This window comes from Amborella trichopoda, chromosome 2, assembly GCF_054954075.1.
Source record: "Amborella trichopoda isolate Santa Cruz 75 chromosome 2, AtrichopodaSantaCruz75HAP2 v2.0, whole genome shotgun sequence".
In the NCBI taxonomy this organism is placed as follows: Eukaryota; Viridiplantae; Streptophyta; class Magnoliopsida; order Amborellales; family Amborellaceae; genus Amborella; species Amborella trichopoda.
The window spans coordinates 56190259-56203906 of NC_142337.1; the positions used below are offsets into that span (position 1 = coordinate 56190259).

Genomic DNA, 13648 nt, shown 5'->3' on the forward strand with positions numbered 1-13648 from the left:
GCTAATGGGGAAGCTTTCTATGCTTCCCTACAAGGGAAAATATCTCCATGGACCTCATTTTCAACTTGCATTTCTTCTTGAACCTAAAAATTCAAAACCTATCTGCTAACCCCCCAAATAACTTTATCTATTTTTATCCCTTTTTAACCCAAACAAATTGAAAAAGACATCTTTTTTTAACTCTCTCTCTCCTCATGTGCTTCAAACTCTTTCCTTATGTGTTTCTCTCTCTAGACTGTCCAAGCGCTCACCGGAACTTTGTGTTTTGGCCGCCTTTTTATATCAATGAATGCCGTGAAATGAATCTCAAGCATTCAACTTCATCACCATCCTGTAGTGGCTCTCCTCCTTTTAAGAAGATTAACATCAGGCTTGGTAATGGAGGAGGAGATAGTGAGTGATGATAAGTATTGTCAATCCCAAGCAGCCATAAGAAGAAAAGCAACATCACAACAACAACAATTGATAGAGCATGGGACCTAGGAAGAAGCAATTCAAGTTGTAAACCACTTCCTCTCTTCCTCCTCCAATCCTCTTCTTGATTTAGAAATTGATCCAGAGCTAGCCCATGCCTCATTTTCGGGCCTCATCTGCTTGGGTGACATGCACTTTGCCCTCTCTTACTATGATGATGCTATGAGCTGCTGCACCTCGACATTTGCCCTTCAGAGACGAATACTCAAAGACTCCGACTTTCGCTTGGAGATAGTTCAGAGGATCGAGAGGGGGAATGCTTTGCGAGGGCTTAGGAGGTAGGACGAGGTCACCTAGATCGCCAAGGGTGCGGGATTCTCCTTGTAAATCTGGTCAAGATTACAACCAAAATGGTGGCCGGCCAAAAAGATTCAATCTATGAAACCCTAAACTGGAAATTTGTGGTTCTCCTTGCAAATCCCGATCAAGATGCCAAAATGGTGGCCAGCCAAAAACATTCAGTCTGTGAAACCCTAAACCGGAAATTTGAAGATTCTCGCTGCAAATCGCGGTCAAGATTCTGGCTAAAATGGAGGCCGGCCAAAGGATTGAAATTTTTGGGTTGCCCTTGCAAATCCCGATCAGGATTCCTGCCAAAATGGTGGTCGGCCAAAAAGATTGAAATTTGCGGGTTCTCCCTGCAAATCCCGGTCAAGATTCCGGCCAAAATGGTGGCCGGCCAAAAATGGGTTCCAACGAGCAGGTGAGGGGGAAGATAGAAAGAGAGAGTGGTTTGGGAGGTTGTTGGGGGAGAGAGAAAGGGATCACGTTAAGAGAGAGAGGGGTTCAAAAACCAAGTCTTTTTTAAGTTTGTTTGGGTCAAAAAAATGAATAAAATATAATCAGCAGGTTAGAAGATATAATAGTGTGAACTTCTATGTAGTAAGATAGGTTTTGCAACCTAAGGTGAATGGAAAAATGAAAGTTGAAAATGGGGTTACGGAAATATTTTTCCCAAAACTTTTATATTTCCCCTTATCCAACCCTCCAATATGAATGGAGGGTTTAGATTGCCCCAATCACAATGTCACATCTCTACATTATTTTATTTTAAATTTTTTATATAAATTATTTTGACACCAAATTTTGAGCATTCCTTCTCTTCTATTAAACTCACACTTGTGAAAAATAAATAAATAATATTCTTTATAAAATAAAATGATCAAAATACCCTTGAAAGTTTCAAGGGATATTTTGGTCATTATATTTTATTGAAAATTTATTTTTAATATTTTTTTATAGGTGCAACCTAATGAGAAGATGGCCCGTATCAAATTTCATTTTCTTAAATTTTGTATTAAAAAATTAAAAATAAAATACTCTGAGGCATTGGATTTAAAATCAAATGATAAATTGTTCACTTGATCAAAATTGCATGGCTAGATGGTAAGAGAAGCATAGATCTTCTATGCCGTAGGGCAAGTATAGAAACCTTTCACATACTTTGCATGTAACAAACTATTGATGTCATGTCTCATCGTTGCTCTCCAGTCTCGACATAATTTGCATTCAACCTGCCAAGGAAAAAACAGAATAAAATTTCGTACTTTTGGAAGTCGTCTTTTTATTTTCTTGCGATCCTTTCTGAAAGGCATCCAACCCCTTTCTGAAAGGCATCCAACCGTGTCCTATCTTTATTTTCATAAATAGAAGGAAAAGGATACATGTTCATACTATATAGGAAAAATTTATATATAGCCAAGGCTTTAAACAATCAAATTAGAGCCCACCTCAAAAATTGCATTAGGAGACATTGTTTTGATGTCCAAATATCCTCAATTTGATCATCTCAATATTAAGATGCATGCACATGAGAAAAAAAATAGATTTCATGTTTTGGAAATAGTACATCTTGTAACGCATTTTTTGACCGTCAATTTTCAAGATTTCCAAGTTTCCATATATCTACTCGATCTACACTAATTTTGAAGCTTTAAATTTTATAATTAATGATGAAAATATATTTTAAGGCTATCACAAAGATTCCCAGTATTGAAACCACGTATCTTGACACTATTTGAAGGAGCGTTGTACTTTGATTGTTTAGAGCATTGGCTCTATACAAACTGCACCAATTACGGAGTCTTTCATTTTATAAAAAATTTAAGTGGAGGTCTATATTTTTTTATTTTTTTTTCTAACTTTATCTTTAGTTAGCTTATTAGTTTATTACTAAAATTTCTTGAAATTCAAGGACCGGTCCGAGGTTTGAATTCTCCTAAATATGGACAGATGTTCAAGATATTGTACCAAAATTTATAGAACGAGAGCGACATTGGGTGGTGCGATATTTGTAATACCGGATCCCTCAACTACAAACTTAATATCCATTTATGTTCTAAGTGGTCTGTTGAAACACAAACTTTTTGAAATTTTTTTATGTTGAATTGATCTCAAGAGTACTCTCTTAGTTTTCCAAAATGGCGAGTCAGCTCTCAGACTTCACAAAAATTCCGCCAAATTTCATAGGGATTTCTGATACACTAGGCTTGAAAACTGTTTAAAAGGTTTGTGAGAGGGTCGATTTGATATTGTAGATGCCTTTTTAAAAGACGTTAGTTCAAAGTCTCCAACATCACTCTGTATTTTTTAAAAATTATGAGGGATGGATGGTCCGATAGTTCCAACATTAGGTCGGTCTTTATATTTTAAAAAAATTAAAAGCGGTCTAATGTTTGGAACATCGGATCTTGGGGCAAAACAGGGGAAATCAAAAGCGTGAGCTGCTCTTAAAAAAAGTTGTAAATTTCAGACCAGTGTACTTCCATGTAAATTTTCCATAAATTTGGAGCCATCCGTAATTTCTGTATTTGAAAATGGTACGGACTACTTTTTCCAAAAAAAAATCTCATTTTTGCCATCTCAACTTCACTTCTTTAACTCCAACCAAAATTAATGTCAGAGAATCCAAAACCATGGAACTAGTGCTCTAAAGATTATATCATGAAACAAACTCTCTCTCTCTCTCTCTCTCTCTGTCTCTCTTAATCGCTACTTCTTTTCTATATGGATGCAGAGATTTCAGGCAGTGGGGCCAAACTTTGCCAGAAGAGAAGCATAACATGGTCTGGATCTAGTTCCTTCCTTCTAGGTTCTCGAAGAAGTCACCCTAAAGCCCCACAATGTGCAGGGTCCGGGTGTATCCAACCTATCTGGTCATTAGAACTAGGTCTAAGATGGTTATCATGCAATACTCGATGAACCTCATTTGTTTTGAGCATAACAAATGACACAAAAAATCAGGATTTGTCCCTAAACCCAATGGATGTGTGCTCTATGTAGTAGACACCAAGGACAAACATCGGGGCTCTCGACTACTTCAATTTTAAGCATTTTTTCTCAGGGAAATTGCGTAAGACTTGTTCGTTCTTGGATGCCGAATTGATTTATGTGGCAATGGACCCGGACATAACGACTCGAACTCGGGTATGGGTTTAAAAATTGGAACCGACGGCTCAGGTTTGATATTTGGGTTTGGGTCCGAGTCCATATAGACCTGACCTGGATTCGACATGAATAATGTTATTATTTAAATAATATTATATATGTAATATTTTAATAAATATAATTATGTATTTAATTATAATATTTAAATAACACATATATATTTAATATAATATTTAAATACATATATTTTTATTTTTAGATCAGGTCCGGTTAAATTCAAATTTGGGTTTGGGTCCCACAAATTTTTTCGGTCTGGTCCAACCCCGACCCATTGCCACCATATTGTATGATGACATCGACATCACAAAACTAACCTTATGACAATAGTTTTATCATTGAGCCCTAATATTTTGGGAAAGAAGCTAGAGTCGAGGTGGTAGCACCCCTCACCCTAGGCACCATGTTGTGGTTTTTATTCCTACCACTAACACTATCCACTAATACTTTCAAAAAGCTAACTCCTAATCTACTTAAAAAAAAACAAATAGGGCATGATTTCCCTCACTGAATTACCCTAAAACAAAAAAAAATCGTAAAATTTTCACTTTTTCAGGCCCTGATGCCAGAACATTGTTGACTCAGCAGACCCGTTATTCGGAGGCTTTTGAATTTTTTTTAAAATTTTATAGTTAGATCGGTGTGGAGTGAGCAGAGGCGCATCCTCCCATGTCTCAAGTTGAGATAATTTTGCTAATAAATAGATATTTGGATTAAGATAAACATCATATCCTAATTAGAGTAGATCTCTTCTAGAACTCTCTGCAGTCTGTACAAAGTGGAAGTTCATCTCGATTTTAGGTTCATAGACTAGACGCCTATATGTTGCCCAACTGAAGTCATAAGTGTTGGAGCTTAGGCACCATTGCTTTCTAAGATGCCTTTTGAAGAGGCTTCGTTATTAGATCACAACACAAATAAACTTCCAATAAAAAATCTAACCATGACAATGGCGGGTAAGGGGTGACATAATATATATATATATATATATATATATATATATATATATATATATATATAGGGAAGTGTTAGCGTGGCCAATGGGTCTACAACTATATAGGAGCTTAACAATATGGGCCGATCTAATTATTACAATTGTATTTTGTATTTTAATTTTAATTTTTTTATATAGATCCATATCACTTGAAATTTTGGACGTGTGATCTTTAAAAATAAGAGAATCCAATAAAAATAACAAAAAAATATTTCGTAGGTGATAAATTGATAAAAATACCTTCAAAACTTTTCAGGGAAATTTTGTTTAATTTATATCTTGCGAATTATTTTTTTAATAGTTTTATTAGGTGCGACTTGATGAGAATAATAAATGTCTAAAATTTCACTTGATTTAGATTTATAAAAAAAACATTAAAATTCAATTACGAATTGAGGTTGTGTCTGTCAGATCGTCCCAGATTGAATCTGAACCGTTGGACTCATATATAGTTGTAGGCCCACTGACCTACATTAGCAATTCCCATAAGTTGACACCAATGTGAGAATGGGTTAGGATTGTTTAAAGCCTTCGTATCTATGTTTTTGTTTTTGGTATATGTCATTGTTATTATATCCATGTCTTTGTTGTTGTTATGTTCATCAATGTTTTGTTGACACGATTAAGAAAGAGAGACCATAGGGGATTGACCTTTCAGTTAATGGATCTTAGAAATTGTTTGGGACTCAGGTCGCAACTCTGTTGAGAACATATATTTCTGATTATAATGCATCAAAAGGAATATATCTCTCTGTCTCTCTCCCATTGTTAGATGAGGTTTTTGCCACTTTCATTGGGCATTAGCTTGTGTGTTGAAAGGTCAAAAGGTATCCTTTAGAACTCTACGGATTTTTTGGTTATTTTGTTATCCATGGTGTCCTCAATGTGTTGTGGTCCTGAATTACTCATGATATTAAATTGCGGCAATTTTTTAGATGCCAATAATTACTGAAGATTTGAATTGTGCAATTTTTATCGCAAAAGAGTAGACAATTAGAATCAATCTCTCTCTGTAATACACAGAGACAACAACAACACCAACACCAACATGACGATGATGACAACAAGAACATGCACATGTCAACACCAAACACTGGGTAGTCAAAGTAAAAAAGGATAAAATTCCATACACTTAGTATGATACCCAGATCAAGTGTATCATAATAGAAGAAACCATGCCCAATTATGTTAATCAGACTAACAAATGCTTAAAGAAAGCATGTGACTATCCCCCCTGATTTTTTTGCTCAAGTCATTAGAGAAAATCTAGTACAAGAATATGCTCATCAAAGACTAGCTTTGTCAAGTAAGGATGTTGCATAGATGCCATTGCGGAAATCCTCTTCGATGGTTCATACTGCTGTCGTGAGAGTGAGAGAGAGAATTAAACACATAATAGACATGAAGGGGTAGTAATAAGAACCTCAGTGCCAATAGGTACATACTCATCAAAGTTTTAATGAATAATATAAAACAACCTGGCCAACAATAGGTACATAATAACATAAAAACAACCTCACGGCCACAAACATAACAACAATCCTAATGTGATTTAAGTTAAGCTCACATGAAAATGTCATTGAGACAAAAACCCACATCCACAATAAATAACACTCTCATGAAGATGTCATTGACTAATGATGTTCCATGCTCTTGTCAAGGATTGCTCTGCTCCTTGGGGTGTTCACACATCTTTGTCCCATAACCGGGGTTAGTGCACCTAAAGGCTTCAAGAAAAATAAATAAACTTCAAATGAGTTAAGAGATATTTTGTGACTAAAAATGCATTGATATTGTACAGTCATAGTTAAGCATTAGGGTACATCAGATGAAGACATGCACGAGTTTTAAACAAAATTAACACATTGACAATTCGACATATATACACAATGCTATAAAATTCACCATATTTACATGTATGACAGAGCATATGTTGTGATATAGCACTATAAAAGAAACTAGAATTATAGTGCAACACTATCTACTACATCCAAGTAAAGAAACTAGAACTATAGTGCAAATACTACATTATAGTGGGTTTATTACTATCTTAGCTCTTGTATTGATGTTGTAAGAAGGAAATCGTCTATAGATACATTAGTAATTGCTTCCAATATTGCAACCTTCCATTTTCTCAAAAAACTCACTGCAAAAGTACATTCTCATGGAATAATAGAGGGAAATAGGTAGAAAGAAAGAGGGAGGGAGAGTCGTATGTAGCTGGAAAGTGGTTCATTTACTTCATCAAAAACTGAAATGTACAATTACCCCCTGATATTTTCTGATCGTACTATAAAAAGAGACAAAACAACTTAAAAATCTATGCAAATATACTTATTGTTGAGATATTCTTGATAAATAATCACCACCAGCATTTCAATTTATCATGATAATACGAACACAAGTTAAAGTTGCTTCCAATATTGCAACCTTCCAAAGATTTGGATTGCAAACCAAGTACTAAAATACACAAGACATTATCTAAGATCTCCATAGAGATAGAGAGATCTGGTGAAGGGTGAGGGAGAGGGGTAAAGAGTTTTTCCAGAGAGTAAGGGAGGTTTTCTTACTGGTTAGAGAGGGGAGAGAGGGGGGAGGTGTAGGTAGCAGAAGATTTAGAGAAAAAAACGTCAAGGTGTACGGAGCTGGGATACATTTAATTTCGTACGGGGAACAGGAGTGTCAGGGAGTTGAAAGAGGGAAAAGTTCGGTTTTTTTTTTAATTGGGATGCCGCAACCTATCCAAATTGCCAGTCCCATCAACACTATTTGCATACGAGTTTTCCATACGCGAGGCTGCGTATCAAATCTTTTTCCTACATTTATAGCGAGACCATTTACGTTTGATGTAAGGGGGTCACAAATAATCTTAATCATTGGATGTGAAATTGGGTAGAGACACTTACTTCACTGACCAATCTCAAAGTTCGAAATTTTTTTTTTTGAATTTTATGACACACCCAAACTATTAGATTTCACATCGGATAGGTGCAGTTTGTACAAAGCCTAGGCTTTAAACAATCAAATTATAACCTACCTTCAAAAATTGTCGAGAAATATGGTTTCAATATTGAAAATCTTTGTGATAGCTTTAAAATATATTTTCAACTTTATTTATAAAGTTTAAAGCTTCAAAAATAGCGTAGACCGACATATCTATGAAAACTTAAAAATCTTAAAAATTGACGATCCAAAAATACATTACAAAATACAATATCTTCACAACTTGAAATCTATTTTTTTCTCATATTCATGCATCTTGTCGTCGAGATGATAAATTTGAGGATATTTGGGCATCAAAACAATCTCTTCTAGTGAAATTTTTAAGGGCCGAGGATATTTGGGCACACACACATTTATAAATGGGAAAAGTTTATATAGAGCCTAGGCTCTAAACAACCAAATTTGAGCCTACCTAAAAATTTTCATTAGAATAGGTTATTTTGATGCCTAAATATCCTCAAATTGATCATCTCGACATCAAGATGCATGGACATTAGAAAAAGATGGATTTCAAGTTTTGGAAATAATACATTTTACACCGCATTTTTGGACCATCAAATTTCAAGATTTTCAAGTTTTCATAAATCTATTGATCGGCAATATTTTTGAAGCTTCAAACTTTATAAATATAGATAAATATATATTTTAAGGCTATCACAAACATTTTCGGTATTGAAACTACATTTCCCGACACTATTTGAACATTTTCGGTATTGAAACTACATTTCCCGACACTATTTGAAGATAGGCTCTAATTTGATTGTTTAGAGCCTAGGCTCTATACAAACCACGCCCTATATATATATATATATATATATATATATATATATATATATATATATATATATATATATATATATAAATCAATTTGGTCCCTGCTTATTTTCATCTAGATTGTCAATCCGAATAAAAAATTATTGGATTTTAAAAGGGCGACATATGTTATATCAATGTCATTTGTTTGACATAGCCTTTGATAGATAAAAATGGAGAAACATGATTCATGTAGTCGATATCAAACCACTAAAATAAACTTAGATGATCATGATAATGATAATGACGAGACATATAATTATTATTAGATGATTATTTAAAAAATAAAATAAATGTCAAGTTTTATGACACTTGGATCTAGTCCTTCAAAAATTGGACAATCTTTATTCAATCACGAGGCATAAACTTTTCCTAGTACATCGATAATTTTGAAAAAAAAAATTGCCAAAATTATTCTGTGGGTTGTGAAGATTACATTCTCGAAATTTGAGATAAAAAAAGTATGGGTGTGGTTTTTATAAAGTTGCAACCTTAAACAATTCAATTAAGGCTCACCTCCAAATTTTATGATAAAATATAATTTTGGTGTAAAAAAGTTTTTAGGATTATCTGGAAATCTATTTTTATATCTATATATAAAATTTTAAACTCTACAAATACTTAAAATCAAGTAGATCTATAAATATATGAAAATCTTGAAAATAGACGGTCTAGATAATGTGTTACAAGAAGTACTATTTCTGGGTCTCAAATTTTTTTTTTTTTAGGAAAATTATATATATATATATATGTTATATTTACTGTTACTACAAATATACCTTTAAATTTCCATTATTACACTTATATCCTTTTTTTCACTATTGTAACAATTTTTTTCAATAAAGATAGTTTTATCTAATTTTGGTTTTTCAAAAACCAAAATGAAACCCAATTAAGTTTTTGAAAAATCAAATTTATCTTCCCCTCTCTTTTAGCTCTCTCTCTATCTCTCCAAGCTCCAAAGTGCATCTTTCTAAGATTGCTATGTGCAACAAGACATAGCTGGTCTCTGGCTCTTGCCCCCAGTCTCCATTGTCCCTCTAACCTCTCTCTTACCCCTCTCTCTCTCTCAACTGCTACGACTCTCTCTCTCATCTGGGAAACAATGGAGGATTCACTTTTACAGAGCCGTGGTGCACCAAAAGAGCAGTCCAAAAAGCATGGCTGTTGTGCCTGTCTAGCCTTGGACTGCCATGAAGCTAAGTTGCAGGCTTCCATTGTGATAGGATTTAAGAATTCTCTTAAGGCCTGTTTGGATACATGGATTTATAATGTCTTGGGTATTATAAAAATCCCGTTGTTTCGATTGCTTGAAGACTACGATACCTAAAATCAAGAAGATCAAAATCATGGAAATGAAACCTATTTTTCCATGATCCCATTTCCTTCCAAAAAGTTGATTTTGTGCATTTCTACGGCATATTTTTCATGCCACAGAAACTCCGTCACTCTCCTTTTAATAACCTAAACATGAGCTCTCTCTCTTAAAGCACACTCCTTCTGGCCATGCCCCTGCTCTCCCTATAACCAGGTAATCCACTTTCCTCCCACTCTCTCTAACCCATAGCAAGTCGGGGACTATCAATAAATCGGCTCACCGTTAAATCGAAAACAAATCGTTTTTATTTTAAAAAGTCGGATGAAAAAATTGGATAAAAAATACAGATCGACAAAAATACTTCACATAAAAATATTGCTAATATACCGGATAAGGCTAAAAAAATCAGAGTAAAAAAATTCGATAAATTTATAATATTATAAATTTTTAGATTCTAAAAAAAAAAAATTATGTCAAAGTCATTAACAACTAAGTCATCTATAAAATTTTTACTAGACTAATATAATTAATTTAGATGTCTCGTGACTCTCATTCAATTATCTAATATTAAATACATAATTAACTAGTATATACCAAAAAAATGTATTATATAAAATCTACCCATTAAATACTTTAAGAAACATCACACCTACTTATTACATACCAAAAGCAAATATACTATATAAATTTATTCAGTAAATACTTTGACTATGGTATGTGACAAATATACTATATAAATTTATGGGAAAGTTTCCTATACTTCCCCTACTGCATACCATCGAGCCATCCAATTTTGATCAAGAGAGCCACTCATTATTTGATCTTAGATCCGACGTCTCAAAATATTTTATTTTTAGTTTTTTTTAATACAAATTGTATGAATATGAAATTTGGTATGTGCCATCTTCTCATTGGGGCGCACCTATAAAAAATATTAAAAATATTTATTCGATAAAATATAATAACCAAAATACCTCTTAAAATTTTTAAGGGTATTTTAGTTATTTTATATTATTAAAAATATTTTTTTTTATAATTTTTTCGCTAGTGCGTGTTTAATAGAGGATTGAAAATACAAAAAATAATATTCAAATAGTTGATAAAAAAATTAAAAATAAAATAATATAAAGACGTGATATTGTGATTGGGACGATCTTATCCCTTAGTCATAATAGACGGTTGGATAAGAGTAAGCTTAAAAATTTTATGTTATAAAGAAAGAATAAAAAGCTTCCCCTAAATTTATTCATTAAATAGTTAAACATCACACTTACTCCAACTAAAAAATACACGATTTTGTTTTCTATGATTTAACTATAGTACGGTGACTATGGTCACTGCATATCTATGGTTAAAGTTTTACAAATTTTTAAAAAGAGTCTCTTAGAAATTTGGGTTCGCGGTTTAGAGTGAGGAGAACGAAGAGGAACAGACGAAAATAGGGCTGCGCTCGTATCCTTTAGGGTTTATTGAGAACAGAAGGTTTATAGAGAGAAGAAGGAAGAAGGAAGATGGAAGAGATCATCGGCTTCACAAAACCTAATGGAAGAGGCGCTAACTGATTTTGGTTTTTAATGGAAGAGGCCCTAACTGATTTTTAGAGAGAAAAGGAAGATGGGATGCTGGGTAGTTTGAAGAGGGTTTTTCTCTCTGATTTAGGATGTGGTTTGAGAGACAGCCCTAACTATACTGATCTGTGAAGATGCCCTAACTGATTTATAGAGAGATAAAAGGAAGAGGGTTTTTCATTTTCTTTGGGAAACCGCAAGCAGAGCTGAAGGATTAGGTTTGGGGAACTAAGGATTGGGGAACTAATCCTCTACGTAAGTTTACAGTTTACACTATATTGTTTATCTTTGTTATCACATAATAAAAAGTAAAATATTGATTACTTGGTCCTGTAGTCACACTCTCTACTTCTCATTCATCAGTAAAAGACTATGTTTTGAGCTCTAATTGTGCCATAAACAGTATTTTCATAAAAACAATCATCACAAATAATCACAGAAATCTGCATGTATATGATTTTCTTTACAAAATGGTATGCTATAAACAGTATTTCATTTACACAATAATTTTCCATAATAACAACTGAAATTTGCATCCATTTGCATCTATTTGTTTAAGTTTAAATAAAAAGGAAAAAAAAATTTCATACCTTCAATCTGCAACTGTGGCTTTGAAGAACACAGTGGGGATGAAAATTTATATTTTAGTTTTTTTTTTTTCGAAATAATATTTTTTTTTTCAAAAGCATGAAAGTAGCAATGGCTGCAATACACAAAACAGGGAAAAAAATAATATCTTTCAAAAAAGAAATATAGGTAAAAAAGGATACGAATTTTTGGCCTGATTTAAATCGTATTATGAAAAATCACGTTTTAAACGTTTTTATGAAAACTATGCAATTTTTTGCCAACCTTTTAAAACAGTCACCGTTTAAAACTGTTTCCATAAAAATGCCGATTATTTGAAAAAATCGCCGATCAAACTGTGATTTGCTAACTATACTCTAACTAGGCCATGGCCCCTGCTCTCTCTCTCATACCACTAACTCTCTCTCTAAGCCCACTCTGTGAGCACCGAGATCTAATTTCCCCCATTTTCTCTCTAACCAACGCCTCCCTCGCTCTCTAAGTCCCGTCTATTTCATTCGTTAGATTTTTGCTTCACTATCTCTCTCACAGTTCCCCATTATCTCTCTTTTAATTTTTACAGGGCTTTGCATATTTCTGGAAGTATACACACAACGTTGGCTTGTTCAATCTATCTGCAAGCACACAAGTAAGTATGCAATTGGGGATTTATTGCATTTTTCTTACCCTTTGAATTGTAGAAATATAGAACAAATTTTGTATCTGATTAATTGGGTTTTGGTGGTTTGGGTTTTTATCTTTATGTTCCTAAATGGTTGAAGTCACACTTTTGAAACCTTGCTGGGAGATGTAGTTTTGGTATCGTAAAATTTGCTTAGAACAAATTGTGTCTGATTAATTGGGTTTTGGTGGTTTGGGTTTTTATCTTTATGTTCCTAAATGGTTGAAGTCACACTTTTGAAACCTTGCTGGGAGATGTAGTTTTGGTGTCGTAAAATTTGCTTATGATTATGAATTTGAAGCCATAGAAAAGATGCAGATCTAATGAATTCTTAAACAATTGAAGATGGATGGTCTAAATAATACGTTATAAAATATAGATGCTATTTTAAAACTTAAAATCTTTTTTATTTCTAGATCCATAATAGTCAAAGTCGAAATTATTGATTTGGGTGTTTTCCACCATTGAAGCTCCATTTTCTAGCAGGATTTTTAAGATGGGCCAATTGATATGATCAAGATAAGTGTCTTTTGGGCCACAACTATGTTTCTAATGTTTTACCTTTTTTAATTATAAAGCCTAGGCCTCCTATAATCTTTTTTCCCATCGTTATTATACCACCAATTTCTAGTTCTTACCTTGCTAACCATGACACAAACCTTAGAATTAGTGCATATAAATTGCCTTTAAGAGGGCTACACTATTGCATTAGAGAGTATTAAAAAATCCTGGCAAAAGAGTTGAGGTCGTAGTCGTAGCACACCTCATACTTCATTTCCACGTTG

At 33.5% G+C, this 13648-nt stretch overlaps 1 protein-coding gene across 1 annotated transcript in view; it reads left to right on the forward strand.

Moving 5' to 3' along the window:
• Positions 1 to 11439: 11439 nt before the first annotated feature.
• Positions 11440 to 13648, forward strand: part of LOC18431374 (proteasome assembly chaperone) — a 29670-nt gene continuing 27461 nt past the window's right edge. The window contains exons 1-2 of the mRNA XM_011623956.3: positions 11440 to 11869; positions 12765 to 12830. The gene's annotated coding sequence lies outside the window, so the exon portion shown is untranslated. The remainder of the gene's footprint in view (positions 11870 to 12764; positions 12831 to 13648) is intronic.